The sequence below is a fragment of the Mercenaria mercenaria genome, unplaced genomic scaffold (genome assembly GCF_021730395.1).
Source record: "Mercenaria mercenaria strain notata unplaced genomic scaffold, MADL_Memer_1 contig_3436, whole genome shotgun sequence".
NCBI lineage: Eukaryota > Metazoa > Mollusca > Bivalvia > Venerida > Veneridae > Mercenaria > Mercenaria mercenaria.
This window is the reverse complement of record NW_026461573.1, coordinates 53,655-78,061: the sequence shown is the minus strand read 5'-3', so window position 1 is coordinate 78,061 and position 24,407 is coordinate 53,655. Positions and strand designations below refer to the sequence as shown.

Here is a 24,407-nt window from a genome sequence, read left to right as displayed (position 1 = left end):
ACTCTATTCTCCAGCCGCTTCCTTCAGAAATCCAATTACCAATTCTATTTATTATTTCATCAAAAGCTTGATGTAAAATTTTTTTATTTCGTTTGTGTTAATAATTTCTAAAGCCTTTGATTGAAAATAAGCTGATTTATATATTGTATCAGTTTTATCCATTTTTGCAAAAGTTATTTTTAAAACAACGTTTATTTTTATACCTTTTAAAATTTTAAGTTCAGATTTAAGTATTTCATAAGAGTCGTTTATAGTTAAATATAATTGATTCTTTGGATCTTGTCTATATGTAATTTTAATTTCAAATTTCTTATAATATTGTTTTGTAGATCTCTCGATTTCCATTTATATATTATATTTAGAAAAAAAATCTTCAGGCAAAAAAGGATTAAAAAATAATTAAAAAAATAATTAAAAAAGTAATAAAATAAAAAAAGTTTTAAATTATCTTTAAGAAGAAATAAAATATTTAAATTTATATCTTTTTCCATTAACTTTTGATATTCCACATTTTACTCGGTTTGTCCCTTCACAACACATTTTTATTAAAACCCCGCATTAATACCAAATTCTTTAGATGCTTTGTAAGTGCTTTTATATGTTTTTTCTTCATTAGTATCACAATCGGTTACAATAACTTTTTTAGGATTGTTTCGATAATTATTTGGTCTGGGACAATCACATAATCTTTCAGCATTTTCTTCTTCAGTTAATAGACAACCACAGTCCCATTCAAATAAAGTTCTTTTACGAAGATAAGGATCTATAACATTTTGTAATTTATCAATAACGTGATTTTTATATTCATCGCTAACTATTTGATCAAGTTTTGATTTAATAACATTTCTTCTTTTAAGAACTTTCTTATATGAATTTTTATCTGGATTCATTATTTCTCCTAAAGTGCTAGATAATTTTGGTTATAATCATTCTATCTACCTTTCTATTAACATATATTATTAATATACTTATAGAAAAAAATCTTTAAAAACACACCTAATGAAATTATATTGATTTGAGAAATTTGTTTATATCATCTATATCTTTGAATAAGATTTTAAAGTCATTTTTTTCTAAATTGTTATCAACTGTTAAAATTTTAAATACCTTCTTGAAACATTTTGTTTAACCATTCTTCGTGTAATTTGTGTAGTTTTTCTAAATAATCTAAAAAACCCAAATTTGTTTTCTTCCGTTCTGTTTCTTTTTTGAAGTCTTTTAAAACATATTTCTGGGTCGGTTTTAACATAAACAAATCCATCAAATTTGGGTTTTTTCCGTATGGTTTTATAATATGATCAGTTAAGAAAAGATTGGGAAAACTGCCCACTCGGGGTCATTTATAACACCGTTGTCGTGATGTTGTTTTGTAAAAAACGTTACTGTTAGTTAAATAACAACGTTCAAGGACAGAAACACCATCAAACTGTTTAGCAGAAGATAACATTTTTATATGACTGTTTAAAGTTGTTAGCTGAAAAGGAAATAAATATTTGGAAGGTTCTTGAGCAGCAAGTTCAAAAAGGTTATATGAATTATAATTTGCGAAGCTGGAACCTTCGGTTGCACGTGGATCCATAACATTTTGCCATTCGTGAATTGGTTCTGGAATTATATTAAAATTAGGATTATATTCTTTAATAATATCTAAAAAACGTACTTTTTCCTGATGCAATATTACCTTCAACTGATATAATTTTTCTCATTTATATAAAATACTTATAGAAAAAATCTTTAATTAAAGTTAATACAGCTCTTCTTCTTTTTTACTTTTATATCCATTAAGTTTAAATTCCTTCATGTGCATTTCAAGAGGTGTTGAATAATTTTTTCTTTCTGCATTTTAATAGTATTGTAAAAATATCCTGAATAACTTTATTTGGATCTTCTTTATTTACTTTTCCAATCCGTGCTTTTGTTTAAGTTGTTTTATTTTGTGATGATGTGTTTTTAAAATAAATTTCTTGTCGTCAAGTTTTAGTCTGTTGTAAATATGGTAATTACTGATGGAACAGCACCAGCAACTGCTACAAATATAGGAATAGCTGGAACAAGTACTAATGCAGCTGAACAACCAAAAATACCTGCTGTAATATATAACCCAGTACTTACTCTCCCACAAAATTTATAACTTTTTCTGTAAGCAGCAGCTAGTTTAGTTAAATGAATAATTAATTGATCTATTGTTTCTATTCCATTATTATTAGAATAAGATTTTTATTACTCATTTATATAATTAAACTTTTTTTTCTAAATTAAATTTGTTCAAGATCGCTAAACGGAACCCAACTATTAAATTTTTCATTGTAACCTTTCCATTTTACTAAAGCTTGTTTTTTTCTTATAGTCTCGTCTAATAACTTTTTCTATTCTAAAAACTTTTGTGTAGTAGGTAAAGTTCTTGTTCATAAAATGAACCTTGAACTATTTCATCATTTAAATCTTTAATAGTGTATGTTCTGGGATTTGTATTATTAATTTTATAAATTATAAATATTTCCTCTGTCCAGTTTGGTGTATATCCTTTTTCAAAATGCCGTTTAAGTTTGCTTAAGCGAACTCGATCACCAATTTTAAATTTTGCTTTGCTCTTTGGTATCTTTAAATCACATATAAATTAAAGTAAACAGTACCTTTATTTAAGTTTTTACTAGCTTCGGTTGGTGTCATTTTTATACTAGAATGTTTTGTTTTGTTATATTTATCAACCATATCCTGCAAATTATCTAAATAAGTATAAGTATTATTTGTTGTAAAATATTTCCACATTATTCTTTTTAAAGTTCTATTAAATCTTTCAATTACTACAGCTTTGCCTTCATTAAATGTATGATACATATTAATCTTATTTTTATTAAAAAATGATTCAAACTTTTTATTATAAAATTCTTTTCCTTCATCTACCCATAAATTTACTGGTAATCGTCCTTTTAAAATTATTTTTTCAAATGCTTCAGTAACAGATTCTCCAGTTTTATTCTTTAATGGAATAACCCAAGCATATTTACAAAATGTACTAAATATATCAATAACGGTTAACAAGTACTTTACTCCTTTATTATATTTTGAAAAAGCTTGCATGTCAACTAAATCAGCTGACCAAGTATCATCAATATCATTAACTATCACTCTTCGTTTCCTAAATTTCCTTTTAATTGGTTTGTGTAATTCTTCTGCTAATTCATCACTCCAATTTATTTCGGGGGTATACTCTACCCCCTTTTCCCGTTTTTTGATTTTTGTCCCAACCCAAGTTTGTATTTCGTTTTGATAGCTGGTTTTACAACTAAATGTTTTGCAATCTTTTCTCCAAATGTTTTTGATTTAGTTTTATTTAAATTGGAAAGCATTTGCTTATCACATGTACCCTTTTTTACATCACTGTCATAGCAAAAATCATGGTCCATACATACTGCATCCAGTTCGTTGACAGGAGGTCCATTATCTAAAGGATTTCCTGGTCCACAATAGTTATATCCTGGAAGTGTTAAACCTTTCTTAGGTAATAAAGGTAACATTGCTTTGTGAATATCTAAATTACCTGCTTTGATAGTACTTTTAACGAATTTTGATTTCGTTTTTCCGCAAGACGAACAGGTAGCTTTTATCATTTTTCTCCCATTTTTTGTTATAATATAATGGGGGTTTATATTATCAGTAAATCTTCTTTCTTTCAAACAATATATTTTATTTTGTAAACTCATTTTATATTATATATGTTTAAAATTTTTTAGTTGGTTTAAAATCTGTGGATTTTAAATTGTTCGACATTGGATTTTTTAGAATAGGGGCAAGGGGTCAGGGGAGGGGGGGGGGGGGTCATACGAGGTCAAAACGCCAAAAACGCTATATATATAACTACTCGTCCATAATATTTGGATTTGTCAAACATTTCCGCCAAGGCTAAAATAGAAAAATAGAAAAATCTTCAAATGCAATCTCGTCCTAAACTAGTGACCTGATTTAATTAATCTCGTCCTAAACTAGTGACCTGATATAATTAATCTCGTCCTAAACTAGTGACCTGATTTAATTATGATTCCACCCAAATGTTATTTTGGTTTGTTGCATGTAATGAGCTGGTTATAAGTAGCCACTAACTGATTTAAGTCAATGTTGGTAAACAGAAGAAGCATCTCTTTAACATACCTCTTTCTGTTTCGTTTTCGTAGAAACGGGTAATACAAATGAATCGCTCTACCTATTTTGCCTGTCTGCAGGACCTAGATGCACTGTTAAAAAACACTTATTTTTCTAAATTATGTTAATGTCCAATGCAAACATGACTAGAATAAGCAAATAATTACAATTTTGCGAAATGTATATACTGTTACTTCTAGCTCTATTTTTGTATGCGTTTTTATAAAAATAATTAAAGTTTTGAAATTATATATGTATTGTAAATATATATAGGAAGATTTCTCCCTCTGGGCCAGCTTGTATATTGATATTCTACAGTCATACACATTATTTTGAATATGCGACATTTATTGTATTCTCTGCCTTGTAATAAGTTAAGAATAGAATACATTACATGAATTGATAAAAAACATATCATATGTATATGGCTTCCCACTTATTCTTGAAGTTTGATACGTAGTTAATATTCTACAGTAATATACGAACTGTTGAACAGGTGACATTCTATATTTACTTAGCTTTAATGAATGAGTTAATAGTTAATACATTGCATGCATAATTGAATTGCTACTGTAATTGTGTAAATACATGATTCTATAGCATTTTATTTCATTTGTATGTTGTATGAACATGTATGTTAAGTGTGCTCTTCAATTTAGAGGAAATAAAGATATATATCTACCATTTGTCAAAAACATGGCTGTAAGGGCTAAAAACAGAAACAGTCATCAAACTTTATGCTCCTTAGTATGGTGGCTAATTTCTGTCATTTCGCGTTTTTGCCCTGCGACCCCGCCGAGCGAAAACTGAGACTGGAATGTCGGGTGCGCGAGGCAAAAACACGATAATTACCGCTGCTTACTTGATCTCGACTTTTCGCCCCGCGACCAGCTAATTATCGTGCTTTAGCTCCGCGCCTCCGCTAAATAGTGAGTTTTCGCCCCGTCCTCTTGTCGTTTTTACTTGTTAATTCTTGTGTTTTCGCTCGGCGGGGTCGCGGGGCGAAAACGCGAATTGGCAGAAATCCGCCACCATAATTCCAGTTTTGTTTGGCATTGTAATTAAAATGAACTAGTTTCAATTTTTTTTATCTTTGGAATAATAAAGTTATATTCACTAAAACGTGTTCTGTTGTGTATACAGTAATCAAATACTGTAGCGCACTGCTATAAAAAATAAACGTTTGTGAGTATTTTATATGCCTGACTCTGTCATCGACTCTTAAGTTTAACAGAGCTTTATGAAAGTATTCCCTTGGTAATTGAAACCTTAAAGAAACTTAAGTAGATCTGAAAAAAAAAATGTTTATTATTAGTCAACAACTGACAATTCCAGTTGAAATTGCTTTGTTGCTTTGACAATTCCAATGAAACTACTGTGTTATTCCTTGATGTAGAATAGTTTTCAAAGTTACTTTTGTCCCAGATGAGATACATGCACGAAAACACTTAATTTTGGACAAGTCTGATACAAACTGTTCTATGTTAAAACTAAACCCGAAATAGACAAATATTTTGTTCCATATTCAATGCATGTCTGCTCGGCTAATGTCAAAACTTGAGAAAGAAAACTGTCACGGATAATTTGTATCGGATCTCATGTAATATACCACCGCATGTTTTGTCGTCGGACAGGTAGTTTTAGTTACAAATTTAGCTTATTTGTAGTCGCCACTGGTAACACATATGGATGACTTCTCTAGACGACTGTTCGTAATGTTAGTTGGACGATAGTTCAAGATACAGGAGACACAGATTTTAGCTCCCAGGTATGAAGCACCCATACACGAGACCCTTATCCCAATGTCAGTAATTATAGTTGGAGGAACGCGGGCTCGAACTCATGAGTTCTGGTTTCGTAATCAGACACTGAATCATTGCGTCCGTCAAGCACTGATGATACAGTAAGTATAATATGAATTAAGGCACCGCCTAGCATGGGGATTTATCTTTTATATAACTACTTACAAAAAAATATTCAACACCCAAAAGAAACTAACAGTTAAGTTTACATTAAGTGTCATCATACCTCTTACAGCGAATATCATACCTTGCAAAATTTACGGGAAGCCGTGACGGTGACGTCATTCAGCGTTCTCGCACTGGCTTTAGGAATTTGTTGTTTGTTTGTTTGCACTCCACGCAGAAACTTGACGGCCTTTACACTTCCTTACTGTTTTAAAAGTGTTTTTCATTTGCATGTACAGTTTTCATTACGAAAAAGAAGTAAAAGAATCATGTTGTCACGGTTTACGAAATTCTGTGACTGATTCGGGGTGCTCGGATGTTCATGCAGACAACCAGTCTGCGGTGTGTATATAAACCGGAACCGGAAAACATCGAAAAAATTGCCTCAGTATATGCAGAGAACACAGACGAATAACCATATACGGATGTTACCGTCTCGGGGATTTTCATCCCCGGCGCTTTGCGCCGTGGAAAAATCCCCTAATATGAAAGCAAAGCCTCTGAGCGAGCGTAGCTTAAACGGCAAAGAAACTATTCACTGCTTAAAACAATTCCGAGAACCTATTTACTTGAAAAGAAACAAAAATTTAGTGTCATTATACCTGTAACAGCGAATATCATACGTTGCAAAATTTAAGGAAAGCCGGTGTCACGGTGACGTCATTACCTGTTTGTGGCGTTCTTATGGCTTTATGCTTATTTATGACATTTTATCCCATTTTCTGGCCAATGCTTAATCTTTTAAAAGAAAATCATATTTTTTTCTACCAACTGGAAATCTTTCTTGCATTATTTTTGAGTGATGGATAATATTCAGCAATCAAATGAAGTTCTGTACTCACTGCCAACAAAGCATTTCCTGTGAGCACCTGTCCTCTAGGGACACGCACTTTGTAAATAAAAGCAAAATTGAAATTATTTCCATAACATAACTTTTTTAAAAATAAAGACACCTAATGAACATAGAGATTGTAACTCAAATATAAAATAAAAAAACAACAAAAAAAAACAACAATTTTCCCGACTTTGACGGAAGTAGAACAAAATGGCGGCACCCAAAATGGCGGCGCCCAGACGAGAGGAAAATTTTTCAGCTACATCACCTAGCCCCATTCGGCACACCTTTGTTATATTCGCCTACACATTGCCGTAAGGCGAGCTACGCGCTCGCTATTATCATCGGCGACTACAGGTGTGTGTGTGTGTGTGTGTGTGTGTGTGTGTGTTCGGGTTTAACGTCTTTTTCAACAATTTTTCAGTCATATAAACGACGGTGTCTACTTGTAGCAGTGAGCACAATGCCCAACTTTATAGTGCTGCCTCACTGGAATATCACGCCGTAGACACGTGACATGATATCCCACCCAGTCACATTATACTGACACCGGGCTGACCAGTCCTAGCACTATCCTTTTAATGCTGAGCGCCAAGCGAGGAAGCTACTAGTACCATTTTTTTACGTCTTTGGTTTGACGCGGCCAGGGATCGAACCCACGATCTCCCGCACTCGGAGCGGACGCTCTACCACTAGGCTACAGAGGCTACTACAAGGGGAAAAGTGGTGCAGAAGGCGCTGCCCCACCCCTTCCAAAAGTCCGGCAAGCATATATTTTGATAGCCTGAAATTGAAACACAATCCATTTTAGTAAATATGAATACCCGATCTTTTATCTCACATCTCCCGAAAAAAAGTTTGCGATTTTTATTACAAATCTGGTTGTTACAAATGTGGTTGAACCTTTGCAACCACTTTTGTAATAAAAACGAGAAATGTAATAATTTTTTATAGTGAAATATGTCCATGAACAAGGATTTCAGGTAAAACATTCGGAGTTCTTAAATGACACAGGACAGTTGTATTCGACCTGCACGTGCTTAATAACGCATGCATAAGCTTGAATATCACGTGGGAAAACACATCTCCGGAAAAAAATGCGATTTTTATTACAAATCAGGTTATTACAAATGTGATTGAACCTTTGCAACCACTTTTGTAATAAAAACGAGAAATGTAATAATTTTTAAAGTAAAATATGTCCATGAACAAGGATTTCAGGTAAAACATTTGGAGTTCTTAAATGACACAGGACAGTTTAATTCGACCTGCACGTGCTTAATAACGCATGCATAAGCTTGAATATCACGTGGGAAAACAAATCTCCCGAAAAAAAAGTTTGCGATTTTTATTACAAATCTGGTTATTACAAATGTGGCTGAACCTTTGCAACCACTTTTGTAATAAAAGAAGAAAAGTAATAATTTTTAAAGTAAAATTTGTCCATGAACAAGGATTTCAGGTAAAACATTTGGAGTCTTAAATGACCTGAGGACAGTTTAATTCGACCTGCACGTGCTTAATAACGCATGCATAAGCTTGAATATCACGTGGAAAAACACATCTACCGAAAAAAAAGTTTGCGATTTTTATTACAAATCTGGTTATTACAAATGTGGTTGAACCTTTGCAACCACTTTTGTAATAAAAACGAGAAATGTAATAATTATTACTAATCTGGTTTTTATTACAAATGTGGTTGTAACAAAGCCATTTAAGGTAATGATGGAACCCACAACAAAATCCTGGGTCTGTCCCTGGAAAATAGTTTACCGACAAGCTATTGTGTGACATGCAAGCAAACATTTGTTGAAAACAGACTGGTTATATGTTGCACCCAACTATGGAATGGCTATTTATATAAAAAAAATGTAACAAATACGTTTATATCAGCTCAATTTTGTTTCATCCACTTAGTACTTTACGAACATTAAAGATAATAATTTCTTCCAGTACAATCTTACACACAATGCATGTTGTTTTTGTACGGCTATTATCACTATGCATGTCATTGTATAATCATCCCGCCAGACATTTAAGCAACAATAGAGTTCCAACCACTATTTAAACAATTTACGAGCTTTATATGAGTACTTGAAGCACTTCTTCAGCTAAAATAAAAAGATACAAAACTGTTCCTCCGCCCCATACAAGTATTTTTGAGCTGTTCAATGCCGCCACATTTCTTCCATTGAATATTGCGTTTTAATGGTTTGGACACTATTCGGAGCAAACATTATATGACTGTGAGGGTAACGTTGATAAAACATGAGAAAAATATATAAACCGCGCCAAACGTTCTTTGTCATATTTCTTTTTAAAAAAGAAACACACAATTTTAATTAGTCATAAGCTATTAAAATATATATTAGTTTTAATTAGGAGACACATGACATGTTCTTCGTTAATACTTCTTTTATAGAAACAATGATCATATTTTGGCACCATTGATTCTTAGATCGAAAATAAAACTTACTCCAACACAAATCTTAGCAAAAATACCTAAGAAGAATTTTCCAGCCACGAACTTATTTCCTCGCTGTTGGTGCGCATGTCAAATTTTTTATTGATGATGTATAGTCTGTACAGTAGTAATTAAATTTGCTATATATTCTACATAAAATTAACAATCTTCTGAGAGCTGTAGACTGGTCCCCTGCGAACTTCGAGAAAGCCATTTTGATGTGAACCAGATAACCGAGAGCTGTAACACATAGCCATGCCCATTAAAAATTAATAGCCTTATGTTCTTAAATGACATATAAACCACCAGATATCACAAAAAGTAGGGTTGATGTATCTTCTAAGAGAGATTTCTTGTCTGACAGCTCAACACTATGGAATATCTTCACCACTGACAGCTAAAACATGAGTAATAAGGTGTGTTTACATCTATATAAATGCAAAAGATCTCCTTGAAAATGCAATCAAAATGTCAAGTATAGGTCCACAATGAAATACAAGAGGGTCATTATGACCCTGGATCGCTTACCTGAGTAATATGAGCTACATATATCAAATGTCAAACCGATGGTAAAATATTAAGAAAGTTGGTCAGTAGGTCACTTTCATAGTCACTGAAAGTCAGTTCTAAGATCAGTGTGCAAAACTGTACATGTCACCCCAATTTCAAGGCTGTACCTTAAAAAATAAGAAAGTAGGTCGGGGCAGGGCCTTTTTTCACCCCAGGGACATATCAAAAAATCTTGTTAGAAATGAACAAGGCAATGAAACATACCAAATATCAAAAGCCTTAGGCCTAGATTTTTTTCCTATATATTAGTCTATGTAAAACTTGAGACACCCTGGGTGGGGCCTCTTTTCAGCGTAGGGGCATAACTTAAATAATCTTGGTATAGAGGACCTCTAGGCAATGCAACATACCAAATATCAAAAGCGTAAAGTGATTACGTATTTCCGTCAGGCAAATCGGCATTCTTCGGACAACGCACACATAATTTTCTGTACTGAAACTGGAAATTGCCGACATCTTATTCGGAGAATACGTGATTTGCTGATAGTTATTATGGCTCCACTACTTGAACATACACGTAGTTGTAATAATTTTACCGAAACATGCAAGTCAATTCAGTTGTTACGTGACAGACAAGTGTAATCCAGCTCAGACAGCTGTCTTAATGATTATGCGGATGCCTCGTATTTCTTTTATAATTTCCTTTGGACCTCGGGCAATAGTTTTGAATATTGACCGGCAAGCCATTCAGTAAGTGTATAATGGGATCACAGGGTTCGGACGAAGTTTTCCCGCTGTATCATACTTTTTTTTATTATATGATATAGAGGAAAAGTTTCGCTCGGCACCTCTGTGTAAGATCTGGTGCAATAGATAAAATATTGGTCAGCCAAAATCTTTAAACCCCAAATGCCTTGGTTTCACAAATTTCGTCTGCTTTTGACACGGAAGTTAAAGACTTGCAAACTGATCTAGCAAACAACAACATGGATTTAAGCCAGAAATTTGCGACTCATTGAACCACAAAGTTGTGCCCACTAAAGTGTAAACAAGCTTATTCTTTGATTTCCGCTATAAGGCTGAAAGGGTCAATATAGAAGACAATGTTTCCTTTTTTATAGGCAGTAACTCTAGAACCCGTAATAGAATCTAGCCTATTTTCAAAAGGAACCGAGGTATTATTGTCCGATGTAAAATGTCACTTCTATCGAGTTCACAAGGTAAAATTAACAAATTGTGGCTCTTTCACATGTCAATCATGGGTCGTAACTCCGGAACCTATAATTGGATCTGCCGGATTCATCATGAATTCCATGATCTATTGTTTTGAAAGACATTTTGCAAGTTTTTTTGAACTGAAACTATAAATGAAGTGTCAATATGGCTGCAAAAGCCAAAATAAAAAGCAGCATATTTATGCCCTTTCAGGGGCCTTAACTCTAGAACCCATGATGGGATCTGGCCATTTTCCGAAAGGAACTCTAAGATCAAAAGACACGGTGTCACTCGTTATGTCAAAAACTAAAAACATGATGTATGGCAATCGCAGCTTTTCGTTCACTGCGACAAAGCTTTGGAACCCCCTTCCCGTCAAGATCAGGGAAGCTGGCACGCTTTGCTGCTTTCAAAAGCCAGCTAAAAACCCACTTCTTTGTACAATATTTTGTTAACTGACCGATACGTTGATGTTTTTTTTTTCTTCTTCTTGTAGAACAGTATTTTATCCTGGGGTCACTTAACTACTTTTAAATATGTAAATATATTTGTCTTGTTTAATCTATATGTTTTACATTCATGATTTTTTATTAATGTGGAATGCATTATTTCTGTATGCGTATTTGTATTGTTTGCAATTTATTCTGTAAAGCACTTTTGAACGTGTACATCTGCCTGAAAAGAGTGCTATATAAATGTTGTATAATAATAATAATAATAATATGCAAATACAAGTTGTATGCAAGTTTAATTAAAATCAATTGCAAAATGTGGTATCTATCGTGTTCACTAGCCAAAAATAGCAAATTTTGGCCCTTTAAGGGGCAATAACTCTAGAACAAATAATGGGATCTGGCCAGTTTTCGAAAAAAAAACGAGATATCATGCCAATACAAATTGTGTGCAGGTTTTTATAAAATCGATTGCAAAATGTGGTCTCTATCATGTTCACAAGAAATTGTGGACGGGTGGACGACTGACGAAGGGCGATAAAAAAACTCACCCTGTCACTATGTGACAGGTGAGCTAAGAATATGCGTAATAGACATCACGATAGGTAGATAATAAGAATATCATTCAAATAAAGAAAAAAATAATGAAAAAATAGACAAAGAAGATTATCAAGACGGCCGTTCGGGGTTTAAAGATTTTATCGGACCAACATTTTTATCTTATACACAGGTGCCGGAAGAAACTTTCTGCACCGTATCATAAAATAAAAAGAGTATGAAATACGTCCGAACACTGTGATTTCATTATAATACTAATACTTATTGAATGGCTTGCCGGTCAAAAGTCATAACTTTTGCGCGAGGTCCAGAAGACAGAAAACCAGTAGTTTTGACTATTGATTGACAATCAAACTATTCGATAAGTGTTTTATTACATGATATAAAAATATTAATTTACGTAGTTTTCATTTTTCTAATTTTTGACTTATTAGCCCAGTAAACATGTGTTGAATATAGACCGGTCATTAGGAACAAATTATGGAACAGATCTTTGCATAAGGAATCATGCATAATGTTTATTGACCTAAAAGGAGATTCATGAAATGAGTGAAAGCAACGCGAGTTTCTGAGATAAACAGTGTTTGTCTTTCTGATATCTCGATAATTCGTAGAATAAGTACAGTTACTGGATTTAATTCTTTTTGTTAAAGCATCACCACAGTGGCGGCCATTTTACTCAAAATTTTACATGCAAATTTTGATAAAAATAAAAGATGACTAACTGGTAATAATAAAGTCAATAATTTTGTCATAATTATGTTCTAAATGTTTATGTGAAGATATGCAAAAAAAAAAAAGGATGTGCATTTCACTACCTGTTTTATACATGTACCTTTATTCGATATTTTTCTCTAGCCAAAATTACAAAATTGTGCAATTTTACTGCAGTCAAACTCAATATATATTCAATAAATGTAAAAAAGTAATTGCAGTCAATTGTAAAGCAGACCGTGAAGAACAAAGTCTTAGAGAAATATTTTGAAAGTTTATCAAGTTACTGAACTATACGCAAAAATCCAAACACCATCAATTTATCGAACTTGTTGTATCTGTTCACACATAAATTATATGTCTATAAACAGGTGATATTATAGGATACTGGGAACTGGCTTACCTTGCAATGCATGTACAAACAACATTTTAAATAAGATTTACATTGGATTGTCTATTTGTGTCTAATGCAAGAACCAGGAACAATTTCGACAAAAATTCTATAAGAATGTATAGTATACATATTGTACATCAAAAATAACTAAATTTTGTCTTTGCTATATTTGTTATAATGGAGTTTGATTGTGCGTAGGATTTCAATATTTTGGGGGTAAACTTTCGATCTAAACGAGACTCAAAAATTTTACAAATGGCGTACGTGCTAAAAATCTTTATATGCTTCTATGTTAATGATAATTTAATCAACTGTTAAGGCTTTAGTGCAATTTTCAAGAGAAAAATACTCGGCCTGAAAACATGAACTGATATTGAGTTGTGACTATGGCGATGCCTTAAGTTTTTGTATGTAAGCTGATATCTCTGTAAACCACGTTTTGGAATGGATTACACTTGTCCTTTGTGATGATCTGACATATGGTAGCATAACTTTAGCTTGCGTTTTAATGAAGCTGTGCCTCCTTTTCAGTGCATTGCACAAATTAAATAAATCTGTTTTGCTTCTTTACTCAGTAATGCTCCGCGTTTTCAACTTCGAATTTTATTCATTTAATTTTGATACATGACAAGGTATCTTGAAAAGCCAAGTAATTTTAGATATGATCTATGAAAACATTTTATAGAATAGGCTTGTAACTCCTGTTTAAGTGATCCCGACGGTCTCCCTTTATTAGTTAATATCATAAAACTTCGATATGAATAAATATAATTAACTCATTTAATATGGCTCAAAGTTTGAATACTATGCAATACAGCCTCGTCATACATGACACTAAAGTAAAGTCATTTCTTGTTAGAAAATGACGACCATATTTGTATTCCTGGATTATCACATCATAAAATGTTGATAAATTCAAGGTCGTAGCTTAGCACGTGTAATGTCTCGTTGCGGAATGCCTGTCGTCAATGATATATTTCCAGGAAATTTATATAGCGCAAATTTCATATCTCTGTCGTGCAGTAACACGTATCGATGTTCCTTATCATAGATTTTGTATTCTGGGGCGCATTTTAAGAAGCCTACTTATGACAAAGTGAGAATCTAGGAGTAAGGTGTTTCACGAATATCATTCTAAGTTGATTCATTTTAACTATTCGGCTATTCTTATAATCTGTCCCGATAAAAAATAAGATAGTTTTGTCCTAACTTGAATTAACCTTTTTAAAAATTATATCCTATTTATAAATGTGTTTTAAAAGTCCATACTTAGGAAAGACCTTAGGGTGACACTTTTTTGTGAAACAGGCCCCAGGATCATATCTCCTCCGTGCATTGTTGTTGTCTCCTATTGTAATAATAATTATAACACATGGTTTGTTCCATTTTAGCGTGTACCCATAGTTTCATATTTGTACAATTATAGTCAGGTTACAATTTAGATACAGGACATGCAATGTTTAATATATTTAGGGAAACACTTCCTCTTTGTGTAAATACACTTAATTACGTTTCAGTCATTTCATAAAGTCTTGTTAAATCGATATTAAACTATGGCAAAAAGTATATTTTTAGAACGCATGCGTATCTATATACAAAGTTGATCGATGTCATGCGCAGTAAACTGCGAGTTATATAGACAGTAGCCATTTTGAAAATATTTACTGGGTTTGGAATAACAAAATTTAAACTTTTATTAACGAAGAACTCATTCGACTTCAGATCTTTTATTATTGACAGTCGTATAAAAATACAGTGAAAAAAGTTCAACCGGATGTTTAAGCAGTTTTGAAACAGTAAGTTACGCTAATTGTCTTCAATTGATTGAAACAATTATTTTCCTGTATTTTTAATTGCAATGCATTGAAAGGTGATTTCTGTGTATATGTGTTTTAATTATAACAGTTGCTGAAAATGTTACTTTCTACTTTGTCATTGTTTAATATTTGCATATTCTAAATTTTCTGTATTACCTATAAATGTGTTTAAAATAATTATACTCTGGTGAATAAGGTCATGTCGCTGCAGTAGGATTGCTTTGAATAAAGACATAGGACGACCATGAACTTTATGTAACTTATTTTTAAAATTAATGTCAAATATTACAGTTTTGATACTATACAGAAGACTATACAGTTTTTATATTCAATTGAATTTTAAATTAATGAAATTAACTGATACTGTGTTATTTTTTATTATTTTTTCTACTTTCTTTTTCTTTCTATTTTTGTCTGAAGTTTAATGGAATTTAATGAAAGTAACTGATACTGTGTTTTTGTTTTGTTCATTATTTTTCTTGTTACTTTTTCTTTCCTTTTTTGTTTGAAGTTTGTAAAATTTCGCAAGCTGAGGACGAAACAACATTTTAACAAATACACCGCATGTATTCCAAATTTAACTACACGTACATGTATTAGTACTGTGCATGTTGTTTTATGGTAAACATCAATATATTGGACTTGTAAATGTTTGTATTACTTCGTCATTAATTTAACAGAGAAACTGATATTTCTGTATATTTTTTATTGAAAATTATGTGTAATTACCATCATAGAAGCAACGAAATAAAAACAACTCGTTTTGTTCTGGGGATTTACAGTTACGCAGAAATAACTCGATAATTGTGACCATGGAATAATTGATATTTGCATACATTTATTTACGCGTGACAAATTACGTCAGTCTCTGCAGTACTACAGTTTATACAAAACGTTCTGTCAGAAGTTTTTAGGCTTGAAAATGTAACTTTGCCGATTTCTAAACCAACATTTTATCAATTTTTGACATTGTATTATAATTTTGTCACAGAAATGTCCTCCTTAAGCTGTTAACATAGACTGTAAGCTTGTAATATTTCACATGGTCCAGATTGTTACAAAATAAGCAATCAAATAGAAGGGTAATAAAATAATGACTAAATAATAATACCTAAATTGTTATAATACTGCAGAGAATTAGTGAATTTCAATGCACATTAAATCAAATCATTATATAAATCAGATTGCTAAACAAATAATGCCTAGATAAGGAACATGTTCGCTGTATGTTTATAACAAACTCAGGCTATTACGAACACATTTGGTTGTCCCGATGCGTTCGCTATAACCGGAGTTTACTGTTCTTCAAACAAATTTGAAGTAAGCAATGATTGCTTATGAAGCAATCTCCGTTGCATGATATACAGACTTCTTATTGCAACCAAAGAGGTTAGCCAATTAATTGTGTACTATGGTTGCCAGATTTTCACTACGTAGCTGCGTATCTGCATAAAGGCAGCTACACGCCAGTATGTTGAAAGTTTTCATCACATCAATACTGTTGAGCAAATATGAAAACTTTTTAAATTTTACGGTCGAGGAAGACTCAATGTGCCCCTCCAGGCATTATTTCAGGCAAGGGTGGACACCTGGTAGAACCTACCACAAGCCGACTGGGCGGCTCATATGACAGTCCGAGCAAGGCTCGAACCAACAAAATTTATTATCAAGTGATTTGATACCAACAACCTTCATCACTTGACCCTGGGTATACTGGAAGACCGGTTAGATTATAATTTTTTTTTTATTTAAAACGAATTTAAAAACTTTCTGATTAAATAGAATTTGCCCTTGCTAATCATGTTTTAAAGGTTTTATTTTGTAATACATGGCATAAGTGATTAACATATAACCAGGTTTCAGTAAGTATGAAAAACACGTCCTTTTGAATTCTAGTATAAGTGCAACATTAACTGGACCAAGATGAAAACATAGGACTACAAATATTTATACTTACCAACATGTAGAGTAAAACTGTATTTACACAACACTTCAGATACTTTTAGATATGGTTGCTTACCCTTTCTTGGTTCCACAAGAGGTCAAGGAAGTCATGGTATTTTAATTTTGTTCTACAGCATTATTTTCTATCTTTTTTTTCAAATAAGTCGACATGTCGAGGAATGGTTACAGCAAAATTACTTAGGTCACAAGTAAAGGTATGGCCGTTACTCAGTGGAGCCCGAACCCATGATCTACGTGTTGAGTGGTCGGCACCTTAATCAATTTACACACATCCGCTAAAAGTGATATTTTAAAGATGAAAATGAAAACAAAATAATAAAGTAATATATTTATCTTAGTTGGGTTTGAACTCACGACTGAAAAGAAAACATATTTTAAGGTATGCAACGACAAGCTATTCTATATCTCATGCTTAAGAATAGGAAACGTATAATCCATGAATGAAGCAGACTTCTTTTGATTTCCAACATTGTTTCTGTTGTAAACATTGCTCAACTCGTAGTGTTGTTTACACTCAATTTCTGCTACATTATGTGAAAGACTAGTCTGCTGATTTACTACTAATGGACCAAACATATTTCTGCTGTCTCACTGTTCCACATTAAAATAGATAAACACATGTCATCAACGTACACAAACTGAATCTTAAGGTGGAATGCGCCTATTTTGAAGTTATCGGGTTTCGTTTCGCAATTTTGATTAATATAAAATTCAGCACATTCCTCATAGACTGCGGATTTTACTTTTTTGATATTTCTGTAACTTTTTTCTCTGCAAACCTTCAAAAACGACCATTGACGTCCATTTTTGATGAACCGGGATTCCACGTTCGTCAGACGATTTTTGTAAATCGTTCTGTTCATTCTACAAAAATCGATTTGCTTGTTAATCATCATATTTTAGTTCAAAAATGTCTTTAAAATGGTGTATAATTTATGTAGATCATTTTAACGTAAAAGTCGATATTTACGTTAAAGTGACGTCAGCGGGACAAATATGACGTTGAGTTTCGAATAAAAATTTTACTTCAATCTTGTCTCATGTAAAATCCAAACGATAGAATTTGAGAAAAAACTAACATGATGATGAAAATTTTATTTTCTATCGATTGAAGGAATAAAATAATAGGGTCACCGAATTCATTTTCGCGTAAAATTACATTACGCTACCCCTACCCCCAAATCACAAAATAGCGCAATTGAGTATTTTTTCCAGTATATCCTCTTTTCTTCCATAAATCTACGATTTTATTTTTCTAAGTACAATTAAATCATAATACTCTTTAAAACTCTGCTATCTTCGGCGAAATCATTTCAGTGTAGAACTCAGATGTTAATGTTTAGATTATATTTAATTATTCAGAAAATGCGACAAAATCGACACCGCATTACCGTTGCCTTGAATTACATTACTCTATCCCTATCCCAGATTTAAAAAATAATGCGGAATTCAATGGATTTTCTTATGTCTTGGGATAAAGACAAACACATTTTGAGTTCTTTACAACTATGCAATAATTTCATTCAACATTAAGATTGAAATGATTTATTTCGCAAGTTAATGGTAATACATGAACAGTCCTGTATCGATGCACATTTACAAAAATAAATAAGAAAACGATTGAATATAATTAAAATCTTTTATTTGAATTATCTCAACCTTTTAATTTTAACAATTACCTGTACAGAATTCCATCACAAGCCGTTATTTCCGTTACGTATTATCTGAGCGTAAAACTGGATACATAAAGAAATGAAATTTTATGCATGTAATAGCATAGAGACAAACAAATAGAATACAACTTTAGGAAATTTAAGGTAATTTATATCATCATGTTTGAATAAATTTTATTAATTAATTTTAATTTAATTAACTTTACTACAAATTTTACGTTTGGGAAATATTTCGATTGTTTGGAGAGTAGTCGGACACCCCGATTTCGGAGAGTGGTCGGACACCCCGATTTCAAATAAAGTGCATCCTCTGTGAATACCTCAGAGGAAACGAGTATATTTGTTATACGGAGGCTGTTGCTCTGAAAAGGTTAATTTATCTAGTAACTTGGGTAGAACAAAAACACCATCCTTTGCTAAGAGGTTTTAGCTCTCCAGATAAGTGTGTAAAGAAGGTTATCATTGTATTCATAGACACGTAATAGAAACATATTCCATATGTAATTCTTTTTTCTAACAGTAGAAACCTATCAAACACCACAAATATGGGTAAACATTCTACTAAAACTGATAAATATTCCACGAAAAAAATGTTTGTTTTGGGTTTAGCGCTGTTTTCTATGTTACGGCGAGGAATAACCTAGCCAGTGTTTCTGGATTCTGTATTCTCAACAAGTTACTTCCGACTTCACCACATAAATCAGAGTTGGAGGACGAATGATTACTGACACGTGCCTCCTATCAAGTCGTCATGCCCTACCCGGGGATCGAACTCGCGATCCATAGATTTGCGCTCCTTCTATTGAGCTCAGCGGGTGGGGTAAAAGAAAGAAAGAAAGTAGCGGATGTGACTGAGACTCTGTAATTCAACAGCAGTTGATTGTTAAACATGTGTAATTCTATGTTGCCATTATCTATATGTGCGACGCAAGAATAGTAACTTTGTACGGAGGACTGGAGGCTCAAACTTGCAAACCCTGCTTTCGTATTTACGAGATATTGGGATTTGTACGGGCACGTGTATATGTGTAAGGTTTCACTTTTTATTTTGATAAGCGTCTTAGATGTTCAAATTCAGAATGTAACGATATTCAACATTCATCGGAAGTTTATAAGGATACACTTACGCGTATATGTAACCTAGGGATAGTATCTCTTATATCATGATTACGGAAATTATAGAAGTTATGATTTATTTTCAAATAGCGCCTGTGGTATAAAATATCAAAAGAATAAAAAAATAAACTTTGACCTTTAAAACCGAATTATGCCGTCGTATATATGAACATTCGCGTAGAGCAGGTAATTTACAGGGCAAGCCCGTGGCAACAAAACAAAACATGCGTGCGTGCGTGCTGTCGTGCGTGCTTAGGGAGTGTTAGGGATAATAAAAAGAAAAAAAAAGATTCAAACAACGTTTACTACCGTAACGGGGCGGCTAAATAAATAGTCATACGCCTGAAATAACAAACTTTAAAATATTTGAACTTGTGTAATATTGAACTATGATATTTTACAATAATTATGTTTCAAGTATGAAAACTCCGAACTATATATACAACAGCATATGCATATTATTGTTTTTCATTTTAGCAGTGTATTACAACGGAAAACTTATTTATTGGTATTTTGGATAAGAAAAAGATGAAAAAATAATCATTATTATAAAGAAATATATTTAAAGCGATTTTTAAAAATAACATGATCAGTATTTTACGCAAAGTTGTCGCATTGGCGTATGTAAAAAATTCTGTGTTGAAACCATTTCGCACCGGTCGCCAGTTTTACAGTTATAAAGACCTCTTTTGAAAAAGAAAACCCTCTTTCTCACGTACCAAGATTTGTTTCATATCTGTAGTGAGCCTCTGATGAATGAGAGTGTAAAATATTAGATTTTATTAGAGATATATCAGAAAAATACGTAAACTAAGCTATGTTGTGATTTGGGGGTAGGGGTAGCGTAATGTAATTTTACGCGAAAATGAATTCGGTGACCCCATAATTTTATTCCATAAATCGACAGAAAATAAAGTTTTCATCATCATGTTAGTTTTTTGTCAAATTCTATCGTTTGGATTTTACATGAGACAAGATTGAAGCAAAAATTTTATTCAAAACTCAACGTCATATATGTCGCCCTGACGTCATTTAAACGTAAATATCGACTTTTACGTTAAAATGATCTCCATAAATTATACACCATTTTAAAGACATTTTTGAACTAAAATATGATGATTAACAAGCAAATCGATTTTTATAGAATGAACAGAACGATTCACGAAAATCGTCTGACGGACGTGAATTCGTGGTTCATCAAAAATGGACGTCAATGGTCGTTTTTGAAGGTTTGCAGAGAAAAAAGTTACAGAAATATCAAAAAAGTAAAATCCGCAGTCTACGAGGAATATGCTGAATTTTATATTAATCAAAATTTCGAAACGAAACCCGATAACTTCAAATTAGGCGCATTCCACCTTAAGATAAATATTTTCATAACAGATATGTCGTCCTAAAGCAAAGTGGCCCACCAAGTGCTTGATGGCGATGCGAGAAAAGAACAAAAACAGACGGAACTTCTCCCAGGATGGCCCAAATGGTAAGTGAAACTTTTTACTCTATCCGAATCCTGACCATTTAATCATAACATGTACTTTCTTGATTCCAGTTTTCCATGTTAGAACGGTATATCAATATAGATCGTTAATAACTAAAATATTTTGAGGAGGCACTCTTTTTTGAGTTCGCTCAGTTACCTGAACGAAGCACGTTAGAATAACAAGGGGGTCATCATGACCCTGGATGCCCAACTGAGTAATATGAGCTACATGTTTCAAATGCCAAACGATGCTAAAATATTAAGAAAGAAGGTCAGAGGGTCACATACATGGTCACTGAAAGTCAGTTTTAAGACCGGTGTGCAAAACTGTATATGTCATCAAAATTCCAAGGCTGTATTGTAAAATACAAGAAAGTAGGTTATTAGTAGGACATTGTCACAGTCAAGTGACCCCTACTTGGGGTAATCAGTTAATTATGATAAAACAGTTTAGGAAATATGATCAGATACTTTTTTAAGTATTTTTCGCATAAACATCATATACCAAGCGACCTCCTCTTTTCATCCCAGGGGCATAACGTTAACAATTTTGTTAGAGACCCGCTATGCAATGCTACGTAACAAATATCAATGTCCTATATCTTGAACTTTCAGGAATAATATTTTTAAAGTTTTTTCCTATATAAGTCTTTTTTCAACTTTAGACCTCCAGGTCAGGACCTCTTTTCACCCCAGGGGCAAAATTTTAACAACTTTATAGGCAATGCAACATACCAAATATCAAAAGCTTAGGCCTTGCAGTTTGAGGCAAGAAGAATTTTAATGTTTTTTTCCTACATAAGTCTATGTAAAATTTGGGATCCCCTTGGCAGGACCATATTTGACCCTAGGAAAATAATTTGAACCATCTTAGTAAAGGCCCACTTGATGGTGCTACATACTAAATATCAAAGCCCTAGGCCATGTGGGATTGGACAAGCAGATTTTCAAAGTTTTTCCCTAAATAAGTCAAACTATATGACCACATGGCGGGACCACATTTGAATCTAGGGGGTTAATTTTTTAACAATCTAAGTAGAGGTCCACTAGATGATGCTACATAACAAATATCAAATCCTTAAGATCTGTGGGTTTGGAGAAGAAGATTTCCCTATTTAAGTCTATGTAAACCATGTGACCCCAGAGCGGGGTCATATTTGACCCTTGGGAGATAGTTTAAAATTCTTGTTAGAAGACCAATAGATGATGCTGCATACCAAATATCAAAGCCCTAGGACCTGTGGTTTTAAAGATTAAAAAAAAGTGTTTTTTTCGGTTGCCATGGCAACCAGAGTTCTGTATAGAATTAATTTTTTTTAACAATTTGTAAGGAAGACCATCCAAGGATTATCCCTGTAAAGTTTCATAAAATTGGTCTGGTGGTTTAGGAGTTGCATACCATGCTGCATACCAAATATCAAAGCCCTAGGACCTGTGGTTTTAAAGATTAAAAAAAAAGTTTTTTCTTTCGGTTGCCATGGCAACCAGAGTTCTGTATAGAATTAATTTTTTTTAACAATTTGTAAGGAAGACCATCCAAGAATTATCCCTGTAAAGTTTCATAAAATTGGTCTGGTGGTTTAGGAGAAGATATCGTTTTAAGGGACGGACGCCGGACGGTGAGAGATCGCAATAGCTCACCCTGAGCACTTTGTGCTCAGATGAGCTAAAAAGCAGCTGGTTTCAAGAAATATATTATTCAGTTAATTGCAAAGCTCCGTATATTTGTAATACTTTGAGTTTGATGGCGATTTCAGCTCACCTTAGTAGTGCTCTGTTATTACCCGATTTGCTAATTTCGTCCACTCATCGTACGGCGTCCGTTCGTCATTCGTTCAGATTTTCTTCGAACCTCTTCCTTGAACATTTGGCGGAAGTGGATGAAACTTGAAATGGGTTTTATTCCAAAGGTCCAAAGATGTTGAAAAAGGTCCGTTTGGCTGCAAATAAAGACTTAAGATCTTAAAATAGAAATATTCAAAAAGACATCTCATTACAAATACCGGTAACTTATTTCATTTTGAAATGATTTCAAGGAAATTCACATTTAATGACTATTAAAAAGTTTGAAAATATTTTGTTGATTCCCGGAAATACATGACCGCAAGGGGGACATAGTAACTTTTCTGTATATACATATATGGAACATTTTAAAATCATCTCAACCAAAACTGTTTAACGAATTTCGGAACAATTTTACAAAAAGTTTTAGTTTGGTAACCTACAGTTGTGCAAGCAAATAAAAATAGCAGCCTAAGGTGATAGTTAGTAGACAATCTTCTTGTGTAAAGCCAATGGTTCAATTTCACCAAAATCTTTCTTTGGGCAACCGTCTACCGAAATTGTTAACATCATATTCAATTACCCAAACACACGATCACCGTAATATATATCTGAGGGGTGAAACAGGGCCATCATGCCAAGTTGGTAATGATAACTGTGCGCATTTACGCCTAAACAAGATTACATTAGTATTCCTGTCTGGTGTAATTCAAACGTGTTAGACTGGAAATAGATTTTATATTTGCGTGCAAAACTAAAATCTATTTCCCAGCTGATACTATTTATTTAACTGAGAGGTCAGAAGTATAAGCTACAGATTATCAATTACAGACACCACTTTGCAAGATGGAAATAGGAGTATGGTGCAAGCGAACCGAACTAATAACATTCTACATGATCAGCAAAGTAATATATTCTCAGGAGGAGCACTACTGGGAGGAAGACAATCACGAGACACACAGCCGACACAGCCGCATATTTCAAGAAGTTTATCAAGAAGAACATCTTTTCGTTCAGGTAGATAGTTCCTTTACAAGTAACAGATACATTGTTTTAAGCCTAAAGACAGTAGAGTTAAAATTGTTTGATAAAACGATTTCATTAACAAAAAATGATCATGTATATAAAAAGATGAGTTTAGTGCTAATAAACTGACACGATAAACAGGATAAGACATGGCATAATGGCAAGAACATCTAAAATATTTTATCTCGTTTTCCAACGAGGGCCATTCAGATGACTATTGTTCCTATACACTCAAGAAAATTTACAACGCAACATCCATGTATTTTGATTAACATTGAATCCGATCTAATGTGAGGGGC

At 33.1% G+C, this 24,407-nt stretch overlaps 1 long non-coding RNA gene across 1 annotated transcript; it reads left to right on the top strand.

The window, feature by feature from the left end:
- Positions 1 to 14,900: 14,900 nt before the first annotated feature.
- On the top strand, positions 14,901 to 24,093 carry LOC128553056 (uncharacterized). Its single transcript, XR_008369239.1, has 3 exons — positions 14,901 to 15,045; positions 21,204 to 21,300; positions 23,914 to 24,093. It is a non-coding gene; the product is annotated as an uncharacterized LOC128553056 (long non-coding RNA).
- The last annotated feature ends 314 nt before the right edge of the window (positions 24,094 to 24,407 follow it).